The sequence below is a fragment of the Equus przewalskii genome, chromosome X, assembly GCF_037783145.1.
Source record: "Equus przewalskii isolate Varuska chromosome X, EquPr2, whole genome shotgun sequence".
In the NCBI taxonomy this organism is placed as follows: Eukaryota; Metazoa; Chordata; class Mammalia; order Perissodactyla; family Equidae; genus Equus; species Equus przewalskii.
In genome coordinates, this window is record NC_091863.1 from 112894151 (window position 1) to 112909353 (window position 15203).

The 15203-nt window shown below is 41.6% G+C and overlaps 1 protein-coding gene across 5 annotated transcripts in view; it reads left to right on the forward strand.

Annotated features, from left to right (window-relative positions):
- The first annotated feature begins 3510 nt into the window (after nt 1-3510).
- Nucleotides 3511-15203, forward strand: part of LOC103558186 (tigger transposable element-derived protein 1-like) — a 59334-nt gene continuing 47641 nt past the window's right edge. For 3 of the 5 annotated variants that reach the window (XR_011536306.1, XR_011536308.1, XM_070606597.1), the window contains exons 1-2: nt 4603-4726; nt 6591-6626. The gene's annotated coding sequence lies outside the window, so the exon portion shown is untranslated. Of the gene's footprint in view, nt 3756-4602; nt 4727-6590; nt 6627-15203 lie in introns of those variants that run through there. The other 2 variants (XM_070606599.1, XM_070606601.1) reach the window with 2 other exon arrangements.

Genomic DNA, 15203 nt, shown 5'->3' on the forward strand with positions numbered 1-15203 from the left:
CCTTTCATGCAAAGAAAAGTGGTTAAATGCATTATATTCTCAGATTTCCTAGGCAGCAGGTTGCAAACACCATCATCTTCTCTTTTATCTCCTGATTTAAAAGAAATTAAAGTTATTTATCATAGCAGTATCAGGCATGGGAACATGAACAGCTCAGGATACAATCTTAGTGGAATGTGGTTCCAGTTCTTCCAGTCCTTCTTCCAGAGCCTGGTTCCTGTTTTCCCACTGAAATAGGTCCTGAGTATCTTACCTTGCTGTAGGAGTGGCAGGCATGGCTCTGTTGTTGAGTCTGTTAGTGTGCCTGCTGTGGCTCAGCAGTGCTGTTCTCCTCGTTTCAAATGGGGATCCAAGGAGCAGCTCCAAAGTCCCAAGGATCTCACCAAACAGTGCCATTGATGACTTGCCTTAACAGTCCACAGTCCCAGAATACTCTCTTTGAGGAGCCTTCCTAAACAGTTTATTTTATTTGAAATATTTTATTTAAATTGGATTACATTGTAATCAGCGAAGAATTTAGGTCAGGCATAGAATAGAGTCATTCCTTTGGTATAAATATTATTTCCAGAATTCTCCAATGAAAATATTTATATCTTATTTGGAAACTGTAACACTCCAGAACACAAGTTAGAAGTCTAATTTTCCCTTCTCCTGCTATCCTTTCCCAGAGTTGATATCACAATTATCATAGCATTATAAAAGATATTGGGGAACTTGGGCCTGAATAGTTATTTTTATTGTTTAAAAAGAAGTTCCTCAGGGCCGACCTGGTGACGTAGTGGTTAAGTTCTGCTTAACCTGCACAACCTGCTTAAGCCCTGCTTCTGTGGCCCAGCATTCATGCGTTCAGAGCCAGGTCATAGACTTACACACCACTCATCAAGCCATGCTGTGGTGGCATCTCACATGCAAAACAGAGGAAGATTGGCACAGATGTTGGCTCAGGGACAATCTTCCTCGCAAAAAACAACAACAAAAAACAAATAAAAAGAAGTTCCTCATCAATCATTCACTAAATTGTTTTGGCAGCTATTAAAGATTGTTGTCTAGTTCTGTTCTTTTGTTGAGGGTTGCAAAATGGTGGTTTTTCCAATTCTCTCATTTCTTCTGCATTTACTAGCTGGGAATTTCCTAGAAAAAATGAACATCCCCTTATTAGCTATGTTATTATGTTGAAACTCAGCTTGCACAAGAGAGTTAAGAGAAATGCTTGAATATTTCCCTGTACTTATCAATTTTCAGATTAAGGGGCTGTTACCCTTGTAGCTACCAATGGTGACCAATGATTTGGTGGGGGAGTTAATTATGATTTTTATATATTTGATGCATTGCAGTCATTGCAGGCATTATTCTTTTTGATGCTCATTAGGGGCCCCTTTATGTTGACTCCTGGGTGGGACTGGAAGTTTCCATTAGGCGACCAAGTAGGCATGTCAAATCAAGAGCCACTGCACTGGGATGCCTGAGAGGGAAGAGAGGTGGTTACTGAGGAGCAACTCTACTTAATTGGCCTGAAGCAATGTGTTGAATTCACAATGAAGCCATATATTTTTCTCTTCATGATTTGTTACTGCTTTATTTATGACTAAGTGATTACTTGGGTACCTGTGTTAATTTCTTCATATCTATTCTTCATTCCTTTTACCTCTTTGTGTAATTTTACTACACTGGGCACCACCCTCTACCCAACCCTCACCCTGGGACAATGTTGAATAGTTGTTGTAAAAGCAGACATCACTCATCTTGTTTCCCATTTCAAAAAGAAAGCTTTCAATTAGCCAGAATGTATGAAGTTTGTGTACTTTCTCTCTCTATGCACACATGCACACACATGCACATATTTGCAGATACTTTTTGCCCAGCAATGACAAAATCCCTAAGCCACAGGAGCTGCTAGGTTTGGCTTGCTACTCTGCCATATAATCAGCTGATCAAGAGTCAATGAGCCAAATAGATGCAGTCTGTTACTTACAAGGACGGAAAAAGCCAAGATCAGAAGACCAGTAAAGTGTCAGCTCCTTACATCCTTAGTCCCATGACAATGAACCAAAAGGACAAGATAACAGATGGGTATGAGCAGTGAGTCATTCTATCATGGAGGAGTTGTTTCCGTATTACATCTAGTTGGTTTTGAAGCCTGAAGTTGTCTCCTAAGGGAGGAAGCAAGATGCAAAGTCCTATGCCTCACCAGAATGAGGGAGGTGAATGAGAAACTGCCTCCTGGCAGCCCTCCACAAAATAGAGAGATGGTGAGAAACAGTCCTCACAAGAAGGCTTGTCTTGCCATGTTCCAGGGAGGATTAGAGTGCATTGCACCAAGACTTAGGTCAGCTTGCAGCTGAGGCTTGCCTTTGGCGCCTTTGTCGACTGTGCCAGGTTGTTAGCGCAGCTGAGCAGAGGCATTCCCCTGTAACCAAGAACAATACTGAAAATTAAGGAAACCTTTTAACCATACTGATACACAATAATAAAAATACTTTTATTTTAATTAATTTATTACAATAAAATTATAGTAATTTTTAATTGGTCAATTGTCTAATTGTGGTATTTAGAAATCCTTCAGTCATGGTAAATCAGGATTTGAGCACTAGATGGCGCATGACAGATGGGTAGTAGTCATCATCCAATTGGTCAGTATGGAAAGGTCTTTAACTGGGGGATTACAAACCTAATTGTCATTAATTCCAAAATGTAAAATTCCAAAATTTTAACTTTAAATATAATTATTGTGCAATAATTATTTTCATCACAGTATTTTATTTTCTGGATTTTAGATTAAAAATAACAGTAAACACAAGCATATACTTGACCCAGATTTACCAATTATTAACATATTGCTATATTTGCTTTACTTATCTCTCTCTGTGATTTTTTCTAAAGCATTTCAGAGTAATTTATAAACATTATGGCACGTCACCTCTCAATACCTCAACATATGTCTCATGAGAAGAAGTCCATCATCCTACATTATCATACCAAACCACTACTACATTGATCTAATATTACCTAATATCTGCTCTATATTCAAATGTCCCAGTTGTTCCCCAAATGTCTTTTATATCTGTTTTATTTTCCATCCAGGATCCAATCAAATATTACAGATTGCATTTGGTTGTCATATCTCTGTTCTTTTTGGTCATATTTCTTTAACCTGGAGCAGTTTCCCTGTCCCTCCCTTTTAAAATGTGATAATTCTATACAGATATACAAATGCACATATATATATTTACATATTAAAAAGTTTAATATGTATTTCTTTACTACCTCCACTCACGGGGAGTCTAATATTTTTAGGCAGACGATGTAACAACCCTAGTTATAAATGTTACACAAAATTAATGAAATAAAAAAGGAAGTTAGCAAAATACTTCTGTTTCTAAATGTAGCAAATCTACATGTCATGTATAATAAAAACCCACATAAAAGTTTTGGGGGTAGTTGTTTGTTAGATTATGAACTTTTAGAAGGGGAATGGACTGTGTTTTATTCATTTTTTTTTTCTTTTTTGAGGAAGATTAGCCCTGACCCAACATCTGCTGCCAATCCTCCTCTTTTTGCTGAGGAAGCCTGGCCCTGAGCTAACATCCGTGCCCATCTTCCTCTCCTTTATATGTGGGACGCCTGCCACAGCATGGCGTGCCAAGCGGTGCCATGTCCGCACCCGGGATCCGAACAGCAAACCCTGAGCCGCCGAAGTGGAACGTGCGAACTTAACCGCTGTGCCACTGGACCGGCGCCACACTCGTGACATTTTGGTGTATATCCTTCCAGATTTCTTTAGTCCATTTATTCCTATCCGCATAAGATAGAAAATTGAACGTGCTATACATACTGTATAGTAACCTGCCCTTATTTACTTAACATGTAGTCAGTATTTTCCTTGTTAATAATTATAGATAAATGGGTGTTTTGGATCTGGTTCTATTTCGTCCATTGTTTTTATGGCTTATGCCTACAGTAGCCCTGCTAATGGGTGGGGGTTATGGTGACAAGGCTAAGGATTCAGATGAATTCTGTGCATTTTTCTTTTCTCTGAGCACAGGGGGTAACAGCACTGGTTTAGGGCCTGGATTTCTAGTTACGGAGCTATGTGTAATTTGGGGATTGCGGAAGGGGTTAGGCGTCTTTTACTGAGGCCTGTCATTAGGTCAGGGGTCTAGTGACAGCATTGTACCAGAGGAAGGGACAAGAACAATCTCTGTAGCTTGAATGGAACGTCATTTGAATCTGAAGTCTTCCTCTGGAGAGCTTGTTATTGAATGCCTGACCCTCCTTATTACTTACCTGGGGACAACGCATATTGAACAACAGAATAATTTTGCTCACTCCCAGAGACTAGACCTTGTCAATGTTCTCTGATGCCTAGTAGGACCACTGCAGAAAAAAATATTAATGAGATTGTTGCTAGGAGACGGGAGAGCCAAAAGCCCAGGGTATTGTAGGGGTTCCACTGGAAATCAAGGCAATTTAAATGTGTTTTAGATCAGAAGTTTAGCTATTAAAATTTCTCCTTTGACGAGCATGTAGTTTTTAGCATGTGATGTTTAATGTGATTTTATATTTGGGGAGGAATTTTGAGGATAGTCCCAAGGCATTTCATTTCTTTCCATACAGCTAATCCCCTCTTCAGAGCACAGCTCATTTTCAAGTGGCTACTGCTGCTTTTCCCCCACCCCCTCAGTGCGACAGCCGCAGACCTGGCGAAGAGGCAGAGCGCATGCAGCTGGTAAGTAGCTGAGAAATCTTTTGTAAAATAGATATCCAAAATATGCTTTTTAAAGCAAGTGATATGGAATGAATTTTGATGGAATTGAATAAACAGAACTGTGGAGGAATTTCTGATTCTAATCAGTGGTGTTGGGAAAATGGATTAATTAAATTCTAAATATTCTATGGTCAATTTTCTAGTTTAAAGCTTGTTTCTTAAATGGTGAATGAGTTGCTAGAAGGAAATACAGAAACCTCCCCTTTGTGATTCTGGTAAGATCTTTTCCAAAATAAGACCTGATGAAGATGTTACTGAAATGAGAAATTGCATTCGGAACAGGAGCTCAGCTTTCAATGTTTACATCAGATGTGTTGAAATGAGTTACGATTCAAGGTGTTCTTAGATCTGATTTCCTTTCACAGTGTGGAGAGAACATGAGGAAAATGTTACTTTGCAATGGAGAAAAGGATACTATGCCTAATTTTTTTAATTAAAAAAATCATGTGACTGGATGTCTGTACAGGAGAGAACATGGGAAGGACGGCAGTCTATAATGCTCAGATTAAATGCTTCATGTGTGAGATGAACGTGTGTTGAATGGGAAATATTAAAATTTGGTTTTAGGATCAAAAATCTTGAAAAGAAATAATGAATATTGTGGCTATGCCTTTATTTTGAAAATATTCATTTGTATTTGTGGATATCAATTTGTATAGTAAAGACAGAATATTCTCAGTGCTTTCTTTCTTTGAAAAGGGATGTGACAAGGATAGCAGATTCCTATCCACAAAGCTTTTATGTTTGTTTCTGAAATGTGCCTGAAAAGGTGTAAGCTCTTGTATCCCCTTTTACCTGGAACTTGCTTTTGTAGATCTGTTTCTGCAAGAAAAAAGAAAAGCTGAAGTGGTGGTTTTTTATTTCTTTGAAATTCAGATTGTTCTGACACTTTCAAGAAGAAGAAAGGAGAAAAAAGTTAGAGAGGTAGATTTTTGAGTTAGACGACAAAACAACAATCAGCGAGGGAAAATAAGAATGAAAAGCTTAAAAGAAAGTCCAGAAGATGGGCTGTTTTTCCAAGCTGAAAATGTCTGCTGGTAGCCTGTTTTGCAGGGGAAATGGGGAGAGCATGTTGAAGGCAGAGAGAGTGGGGGGTTGAACAGAGCACTGCGGCAAAGAGAATGACTGACGCATCCAGGGACATGTGACCATTCTCCGGTGTAGTGAAGGAAATTTTCCAGGAGTCCATCTTGTATAAGAAATTCTGTACCTACTAACATGCGAATAATACTGCAATCTTTATGTAGGACATACTGAGTTTGTTTTGCTTGCTCCTCTGTTGGTAGACGTGGGTACATTTAGTCTTTGCTTTTTATTGTCTTTATTCCTAGACTTGCTCTTCTGTGCTCCCACTGCTTTTATAGCACTTACTAAAACATCTTGTTAAAAATGCTCTTTTTCTCCTTTATTATAAAAATATTGCGTATTCATTGTAGAAAATTTGGAAAAATCTAAAGATGACTATAAAAATTACCCATAGTTCTATAACCTAGGGATAATTACTAGTAACATAATTACTATCAGTCTCTCTTCTCTGAATACATGCAAATAAATGCATAAAATGTATATTTGGTTACAAAATGAAGATCACATGTACATGTGGTTTTCAACCTGCTTTAATCATTAAATAATATATTGGGAGCAATTCTCCATATTTTTAAATATTCCACAAGAATGTGATGTTTTGTGGATGCTTAATTTTTGATCACATAGGTGTCCCGCTAAATGTTCCATTACTGGATGTTTATCTGTGCAATTTTTTCTGTCTAATAAGGAATATCTTTCCATATAAATCTCTGTGTGCTTTTCTGTTTTTTTCCTCTAGGATAAATGCTTAGACGTGGAATTCCTGGATCAAATGGTATGAACCAGTTTAAGGTTTCTCCCCTCACCCCCACCCCATGCATATCACCTAATTTATTTATCATATATGGTAAAAACATTATTTTCCGGTTGTCGTTTGCCTACTGATTTTTTTTTTTTTATCATTTATGGTGGGGTTTTTTTTTTTAACATGTTGTAGATTTGTATTTTTAGATATCTACAGCTATCAATTTTTGGTTTTGTGACTTGTTTCCTTTGATGAGTATATTTACCTGTATTTTTTTTATTAGTCATTTCTTTGCTTCATTTTTTACAATTAACTCTAACCATCTGGAATTCATTTTGGTATATGGTATGAAGTAGGATCTAATTTTGTTTTTTTTCCAAATAGGTCACCAATTGTTTCAGCATCATTTATTGAATAATCCAACCTTCTTCCACTGATTTGAAATGGCAACAACTGCTCTCCCATTAGATAGGGTGTAGCTTTCCACAGGTCGGCCATTTTCTCTCTACCCAAGACGTTACATTCCACAATACTGCTCGTACCTTCTTGCAGCTTCTGGCAGCATTCTAAAGCATCATGTTCGTGCTAATGCCTTTCGAGAATTCTAGGCACATGCAGTTTAGGGCAGTGGTTTTCAAATAGGATTTTAAAATTTTAAATACTTGAAAATTTTATTTTTATCAGATGCCTTTTACAAATTAAGATTGAGGAATCTGAATATATAAAACCTCTGTTCCAGATGGGCTATTCCTCTTGGACACACTTGACATCCTAATTGTGTGTTCGAAACTCACCCCCAGGGTTAGTGTTACTTCTAAGGTTCTTCCTTCAACCTCTTTTTCTATTCCTCAGGTACTCGGAGAATTAAAGCTGTCTGGACTCAGTTCCTGGAATTTTCTAGAATGGTGTAAGAGGGAAAAGTGAGAAATGTATGAGAAGCAGAAATAAATAATGTTTGCTAGCCTGTTGCTGGCAGTAGTCTGATCTAGGGATTTAAAGGAGGTAGGGTGAGTCCCAATCCATGCCACCACTGCCACCATCTGTGGTGGATAGTGACACACCCCAATGGTTCACCTCGTTTCACTGCAGGTAGAAGGCTCAAGCATAAAACATGGAATCTTTTAGTGGGAGATGGGTTAAGTGCTGCTCACAGAAATATTTCGCCTACCACCCACTGTTGACACCCGCCCCCCAACACAGCCTTCTTTCTCTATCCACTTCTGACTCTGGCCTCTAGCCGTTACTGATTCTGGAAGAAAAAAAGAGGTGTGGGTGGGAGGATGCCTTGCCTGCCCTTATTGCAAGGGGCTCCTTTGGCTCACAGCCACAGCCCCAGTCATTTCTTGACTTGCCGAATTCGGCTGTGATTTGTTTGTGACTGAAAACTGGTTTCCCTGGCAACTGCTGCTCACCAGGGCATGCGCATTCTCTCCTCTGCAGTGGCAGAATGCATCTGTGGAGGCAAGGGAGGGGTCTTGGAGGCCCCAATCGCTGAAGGAGTTATTCTGCAGTGATGATGTCAGCTTTTCTGGGCTAATCGGCCATCGTTATTGTATGTAAAACATTGCATTTTTAAAAATCATTGGAAGGCTTTGAGACACTCCCTTTTTCTTCTTCATCCCCAATTACCTGCTTTCAATATGTTTACCAGTGACCACGAAGTCTTCCCAATGTTTGAGGCCCCTGATGTCCTCAGGGCCCGAAGGGGATTCATAATAGTGTGGGCAGAGGAAACAGACTGCCTGGTTTCAAGCCTCCACCACTTGCTAGTTGCATGACCATAGTACAGTTGCTTAATTTCTCTATGCCTCAGTTTCCTCAGATGTAAAATAGGGATAATAATAGCACCTGTAGAACAGTGTCTGGTACATAGTAACCATTGTATGCATTGGCTATTATTATTTGTAGATATTAAAGGAGACTTGCCCTGAAACAGACTTGTGCTGCAATGTACAAACTCACCCTCTGATGTCCAATGGTTAAATAACACAAACACGCATTTACCCCTACAACACAGAATCTTCCCATGGCACACAGATAAGCACCATGGCAAAAAGACTTGTCCCATAGCACACAGACATTTCTCATATCACTCAGACTCACCCAGAGGCACACATGTTCTCCCCAAGACAAAAAGTCTCACCCAAGGGACACAGACCTGTCCCAGGTGACTCAGACTCCTTACCATAAAAACTATCCGTGACATACAGACAGTCCCGACATCACAGACTGTCCCCATATCACACAGACCCTTCCTCTGGCACACAGTCTCTCTAGAGTACACAGACTCACCCCACAGAACACAGATTCTCCCAAGAGCACGCACATTCTCAAGGAAAAAAGACTCACTCCACAAGACACAGACACGCCCTACAGCACACAAATACTCCCCACAGGACAAAACCCTCACCACCGAACATGGACTCTGCCCATGGCACACAGACTCCCCACAGCACACAGATTCTCCCCATGCCACACTGACTAAACCCATGGCTGAAATTCTCCCCACGACACAGGCTCCCTTCACATCACATTAACCTTCACCAGAGCGCACAGACTCATCTCGGCACAGACTCCCACGGAGCTCAAAGACTCATCTCATGGCACAAAGATACTCCCTGGAGCACACAGATCCTCCTCAGAGCACACAGCCTCACCCCACAGCACACAGATTCTCCCCAGAGAACATACACTCTCCCTATGACACACAGACTCGCTCTAGAGCACACGGACTCTCCAGAGAACACAGACTTCCTCCCAGAGCACAGTTCACAGCACAGCTTGAAGACCCACCCCATGAAACAGAGACTCCCATAACAGACAGACTTGCCCCATGGCACACAAACACCACAGGACACAGATCATACCAGAAGGAGACAGATTTGTCCCACACTACACGGAAACTACCCAGATCATGTAAAGTCACCTCACAAAACAGACTAAACCCATAGCACAGAGAGTCTCCCCACAACCCACAGATTTTCCCCACAGAACACAGTATGTCTCACAAACCACCATGCCACATAGCATACAGACTTTCCCTGCAGCACACAGACTCGCCCCACAAACACAAACCGTCTCCACAGGACACAGGACCTTCTCACAGCACACACACCCTCCCCACTTCCCGCAAACTGGCCTCAGGACACACAGCGTCTCCCCAAGACAAACAGACTTGCCCCACAGCAAAAAGACATGGCCCTAAGAACACACATTTGCCCCACAACTTGAAGACTCACCCCATGGCACAGACTAAATCCACAGCACAGAGACTCTCCCCACAGCACTCAGACAAGTTCACTCCACAGCACAGAGATGCAGCAGTACATCTCACAGCACGTATATGCCCCCATGATGCCCAGCTTTGTGCCATGACACAAACTTTTCCTACAATGCACCAATTCACTTCAAAGCAAACATGGTTACCATGCAATGCAAATACTTGCCCCACGGTGTGCTCATTTACCCTACAACATGCTGGCCTCCAGCAAACAGACTGAGTTACACAATGCACACCGTGGCCTTCCATCAACAAAACACACCCGAAGTTCCTCAGACACGCTCTGCAATAGATAATAGACACACCTCACACTGCACAGCACCACATCACAGCGTACAAATTGGCCCTACGAGGGACAGACTTGTTCCACAATAGGCACACTCATGCCGTAGCAGCACCCAATCTTTCTCCAAAGCGCCTCAGGGCACAGGCACAGCTGTGATCCACAACACCCTCACTCATCCCACAACACAGATGCAACCCACAACATACAAACATATCCCACAGCACAACACTCCACCCCCACAAAGCACAGAATTCTGTCACAACACACACTTGCCATACTGATTCACTTCATAAAGACCATACTCCTTATGGTGATTACACGGTGCAAACAAATGCCCCAAGCATGTGCAACCATTTGCTCTATAACTTCCGGATTTACCTCAAAGCACAAAGACTGCTTTCACTGCTCACGCTGCTGCCCTTACACAAGAAATGCCCAACCACACTCAGAATTCCACCCAAATACACGAGTTCTTCCATCAGTATACGTAGTTGCTCCACAACACACACAAATACCACTGAACCCTGAGGCTCCCCTTAAATGCACAGACAAACTCTTTGGAGCATAGACTTGCCCCACAACATAATCACACCCACAAAACTTACAATTCACAAACATGCCGGTAAACACATGGATTTCTTCCACAATGCACAGAATTGCATCACAACACAGACTTACTCTAAAATGGAAAACCGACAAAGCATATAAACATTCCCCAGTGTGTAGACACACAATACACATATTACTCCTGCAACACACAAGTTTCCATCATAGTTTACAGACATGCTTTACTACACTACTGAGCTACAACTCTGGCCTACACCAGAGACACAGCTTGTGTAATGTCTAAGAGCAAGGCCTCTGGACCCAGACTACCTGGGTTCAAATCCAGGTTCCGCCCCTTTCTAATTGTATCACCTTGGGTAAGTATATTTTTCTATTCTTTAGTTTGCTCATCTGTAAAACAAAGATTGCAACAGTACTTACTCAAAAAGGTTGTTGTGAGTATTAAATGAATTAAGATATGTTATGTGCTTAGTACTATGCCTGGCACATAGGAACTATTACAGTTGCTAATTTATAATACTCTCGTCCCCCCAACCACCAGCATTACTACTAAATACCTAGAATCATCTGATAGCACAAAGATTCACAACGTGATACATAGACTAGCCGCAGAACATCTAGAAACAATCTATAGCATGCAGACATCCCACCACAATGCCCACATACCCTACAGAGAGCACAGACAGAACCCTAAACCAGATGCTGCTCACCACACACTGAACTGCATCACAGTGAAGAAATTTGCTCTACAGTCCGCAGGCTTGCTCCATAATACACAGATTCATCCTGCAATATCCAGACTGAATGCATAACACCAGGCCTCACCCCACAAGGCACAGACCCACCACACAACACACACACTCCATACAGCTCAGTGATATGCCCTATATAACACAAACATACACTACCACACACAGATTTTTGTTCCATAGTGTGTGGATATATCTATTATTCACAAACATGCTCTTAAATCCATGGTCCTAAATTTACAACTTTTGTGCTATGATACTAAGACTCATCCTGCAACACACAGACTCATTCAACAATTCACAGATGTGCCACAATGCAGACTCATCACAATACAGACTCATCACAATACAGACTCATCTAGAGACACCTAGATATGCTCTACAGTACATATACTTGCTCTAAAAAAGTTGAGCATGCACAGACATACCCTATACAGTGCATGGAATTGCATTATAACACACAGACTAAGCCCACAATGTGAGGCTTTCCCCCATAAACTAGGGCTTGGCTCATGCATACATAGAACATGCCATAATATGTATTACATCTCCCAACACACGTAGAGGTACTTTAATGTGTACAGAGAAGCTTCACAGTGCTCAGCATTGCATAACACACACCCTCACTCTACAATGCACAAACTTGCCCCCTCAATGCCTACTTGCCTCCCATGCACAAACATGCCCCAAACATTAAGACACTTCCCATGAGCATAGATGGGCCCCAGAATGCTCAGACATAATTCCGCACCAACACACACACACACACACAGCCTGCAACACACAGAGGCATCCTATAACGCACAGACACACACCCCCAATGTAGCAATTAGCCTCAGAATATCTAGGGACCCCTACATCATATACACACTTATCACAGCACACATGGTTCCCCCACAACTCACAGAATTTCATCACAATTTACAAACTTCCCCTGCAAAGCACAGACTTGGCAACAAGACCCAGATTCATTCCACAAGGCACGGGGACATGCCATAATCCAGGGACCAGACTCACAACAAGTAAACATTCCTTTCAAAATAGACACTCCCCAAACACACAGAACTCTCTGACAGCTCACAAAACCACATCACAAAACACAAAACAGCTGAGAAAAACACATCTTTCCTATAAAGCAGAGGCTCAACACACAACTTCACAGTTAGTCCATAATCGAAAGCCTTGCCACATACACAGTGCAAATGTTAGCATGTTGACTGTCAAACATGATATAAAACAATGCCCTCTCAACAGGACCCATCCCACAATGCACAGATAAACCCCACTGTTGTTTACTTGGATAAATTTTATAATCCCTAGGTTCTCTGCAACCCAAGACATGCTACAACATCTAGACATACCCCACAGGCCCAGAGACATGCCACAAAGCACAACATGCCCCAAAACAAAGGGGCAGTATAGATTGTGGTTAAAAGCTTACACTTAGGATTTGGGCTGCCTGGGTTCCAATCCCACATGGATCATTTACTAATTTTGTGACCTTGGAAAGGTTTTTAAACCTCTCTGTGCCTTACTTTTCTCAGGTCTAAATTGAGAATAATAATGGTACTTACTTGTCAGAACTGTTAAGAGGAATAAATGGGTGAATGCCTATAAAGTGTTTAGAACAGTGCTTGGCACAGAATTAGTGTTATTGATGTTAGCTGATCTTGTTGTTGTTATTGTTGTTGTTTCTACACATGGAACTGGACCATAATGGTAAGATTCAATCTAAAATAATTAGAATTAACCCACAACACATAGAGTATACCCCCACAAAGCACCGAATCACATTACAGCTTACAGTTTCACCATCCTTTCCTTACAATCCTATATAGACTGCACTTAGCCCGCAACACCCAGAAACATTTACCACACAGTCTCTGCGTAACACCTAGACTCATCACACAACACACAGACACACATCGCAATGCACAAACATGCCCATGGTACAGAAACTCATCCATGCAAAGTCTCATCCCGTTCGACTAAATGCACCCCATCATATATATACACGCTCTGCAATACACATACTCAACACCAGACACATTGGCCACACAACACAAAGAACTCACTTTAAAATCCCTGGAAACAATCCACAACACACAGACTTCTCCAACACACAGAATTATATCACATCATTCCTATCAAACCCCGCAAATATCACCCATACTCCCCAATTTTCCACAGTGCACAGATTCTCCCCATAACGCAGATAATATCTCCACAGGATCCAGCCTTGCTCCACAACACACAGGCTTGTCCCATATCACATAAATTGCCCCATTCCCCATAAACATGATCTTTAATGTACAGAGTCATATAACAAAGCAGACACACCCCACAATGCCTATACTAGACACATAACACACACACCGGCTATCCACAATGAAGACTTAACCAAAAACATCTAGAATCAACCCAGTAAACACCTTTGTTTCACAATACCAAGATTTGTCCTACAGAGTATGGAAAGCCCTCCAACACACAGACCTGATACACAATACCTCAACATGCCCTACAATGTACAGACCCAACTTCACAGTGCAGACTCCTCCCACAAAGTAGAGAATGGCATCACAGCATACCATCTTGCTCCACTGTGCACAGTCTGGCCTCACAATATCTGGATGTATTCTTCAATGCACAGGCATCCCCACAGCCCACAGCCCCCCAGGGGAACAGAATTATATTATAGTGCAAGGGCCCCAAATGCCTTCAGTTGTTCCCACATAGTCTTCCAATTGATATGCAGGACTCATAACACTCAAATACAACCTATAACCACAGACTTATTCCACAATCTGCAGACATACTCCATGATGCATAGACATCGCCCACAATGCAAATGTCTGCCTGCATTACCTACACTCACATCAGAACATTCAGAGTCAGCTCACTGCTCACAGATTACCCCCCAACCCATAAACATGCCCTCAACATACAGACATGCTTCTCAAAGTATGGATATGACCACAACCCACATGCTTGCCCCATAAAGCACAGGATAATAACACAATGCCAAGATATGCCCCACAAAGCCCAGACTGCCACACAATACACAGAGTCATCACACAGCACAGTCATGCTCCACAGTGCCAAGCATAAACCCCAACAAAGCACACATAGACTCCAGAATGCATAGACCTGCCTGGTGACACAAGGCATGCCATGCAACACATAGACTGTCCTACCTTGCAAAGGTTAGAATCACAATGCACAAACTCACTCTACAAAACTGATTTTTTCTACAATAGATGCAATCACTGCACAATGAAAACACTAGAACCACAACACCCAACCGCACTGCAAAGCATTCTCCCCGTATTTCCCCACCACATAATGCATCTGTATGCCCCTCAACTCCCAAACTCGCCCAACCACACTTAGACACACCATACAATGCATAGACATACTCCACAATCCAGACAGATACCAGAACACCTCATATGCGACACAAACACGCCTCATAACACACTTAATCTTCCACAATGCACAGACTTATCCCATGAAGCGCAGGTTTGCCCAATTGAGTCTGATTTAATATCACAACTCCTAGACTTGTCCCCAAACACAAAAGCATACACGCAGACATATACCACAACATCCAGAATCACCCCAAGATGCCCAGATTCACTCCACAATACCCAGAAACACCGTGTCATTAATGCGCAGCCAGAAACGCACAGCACACAGACTTATCTCAAAAGTACATAGCTACACAA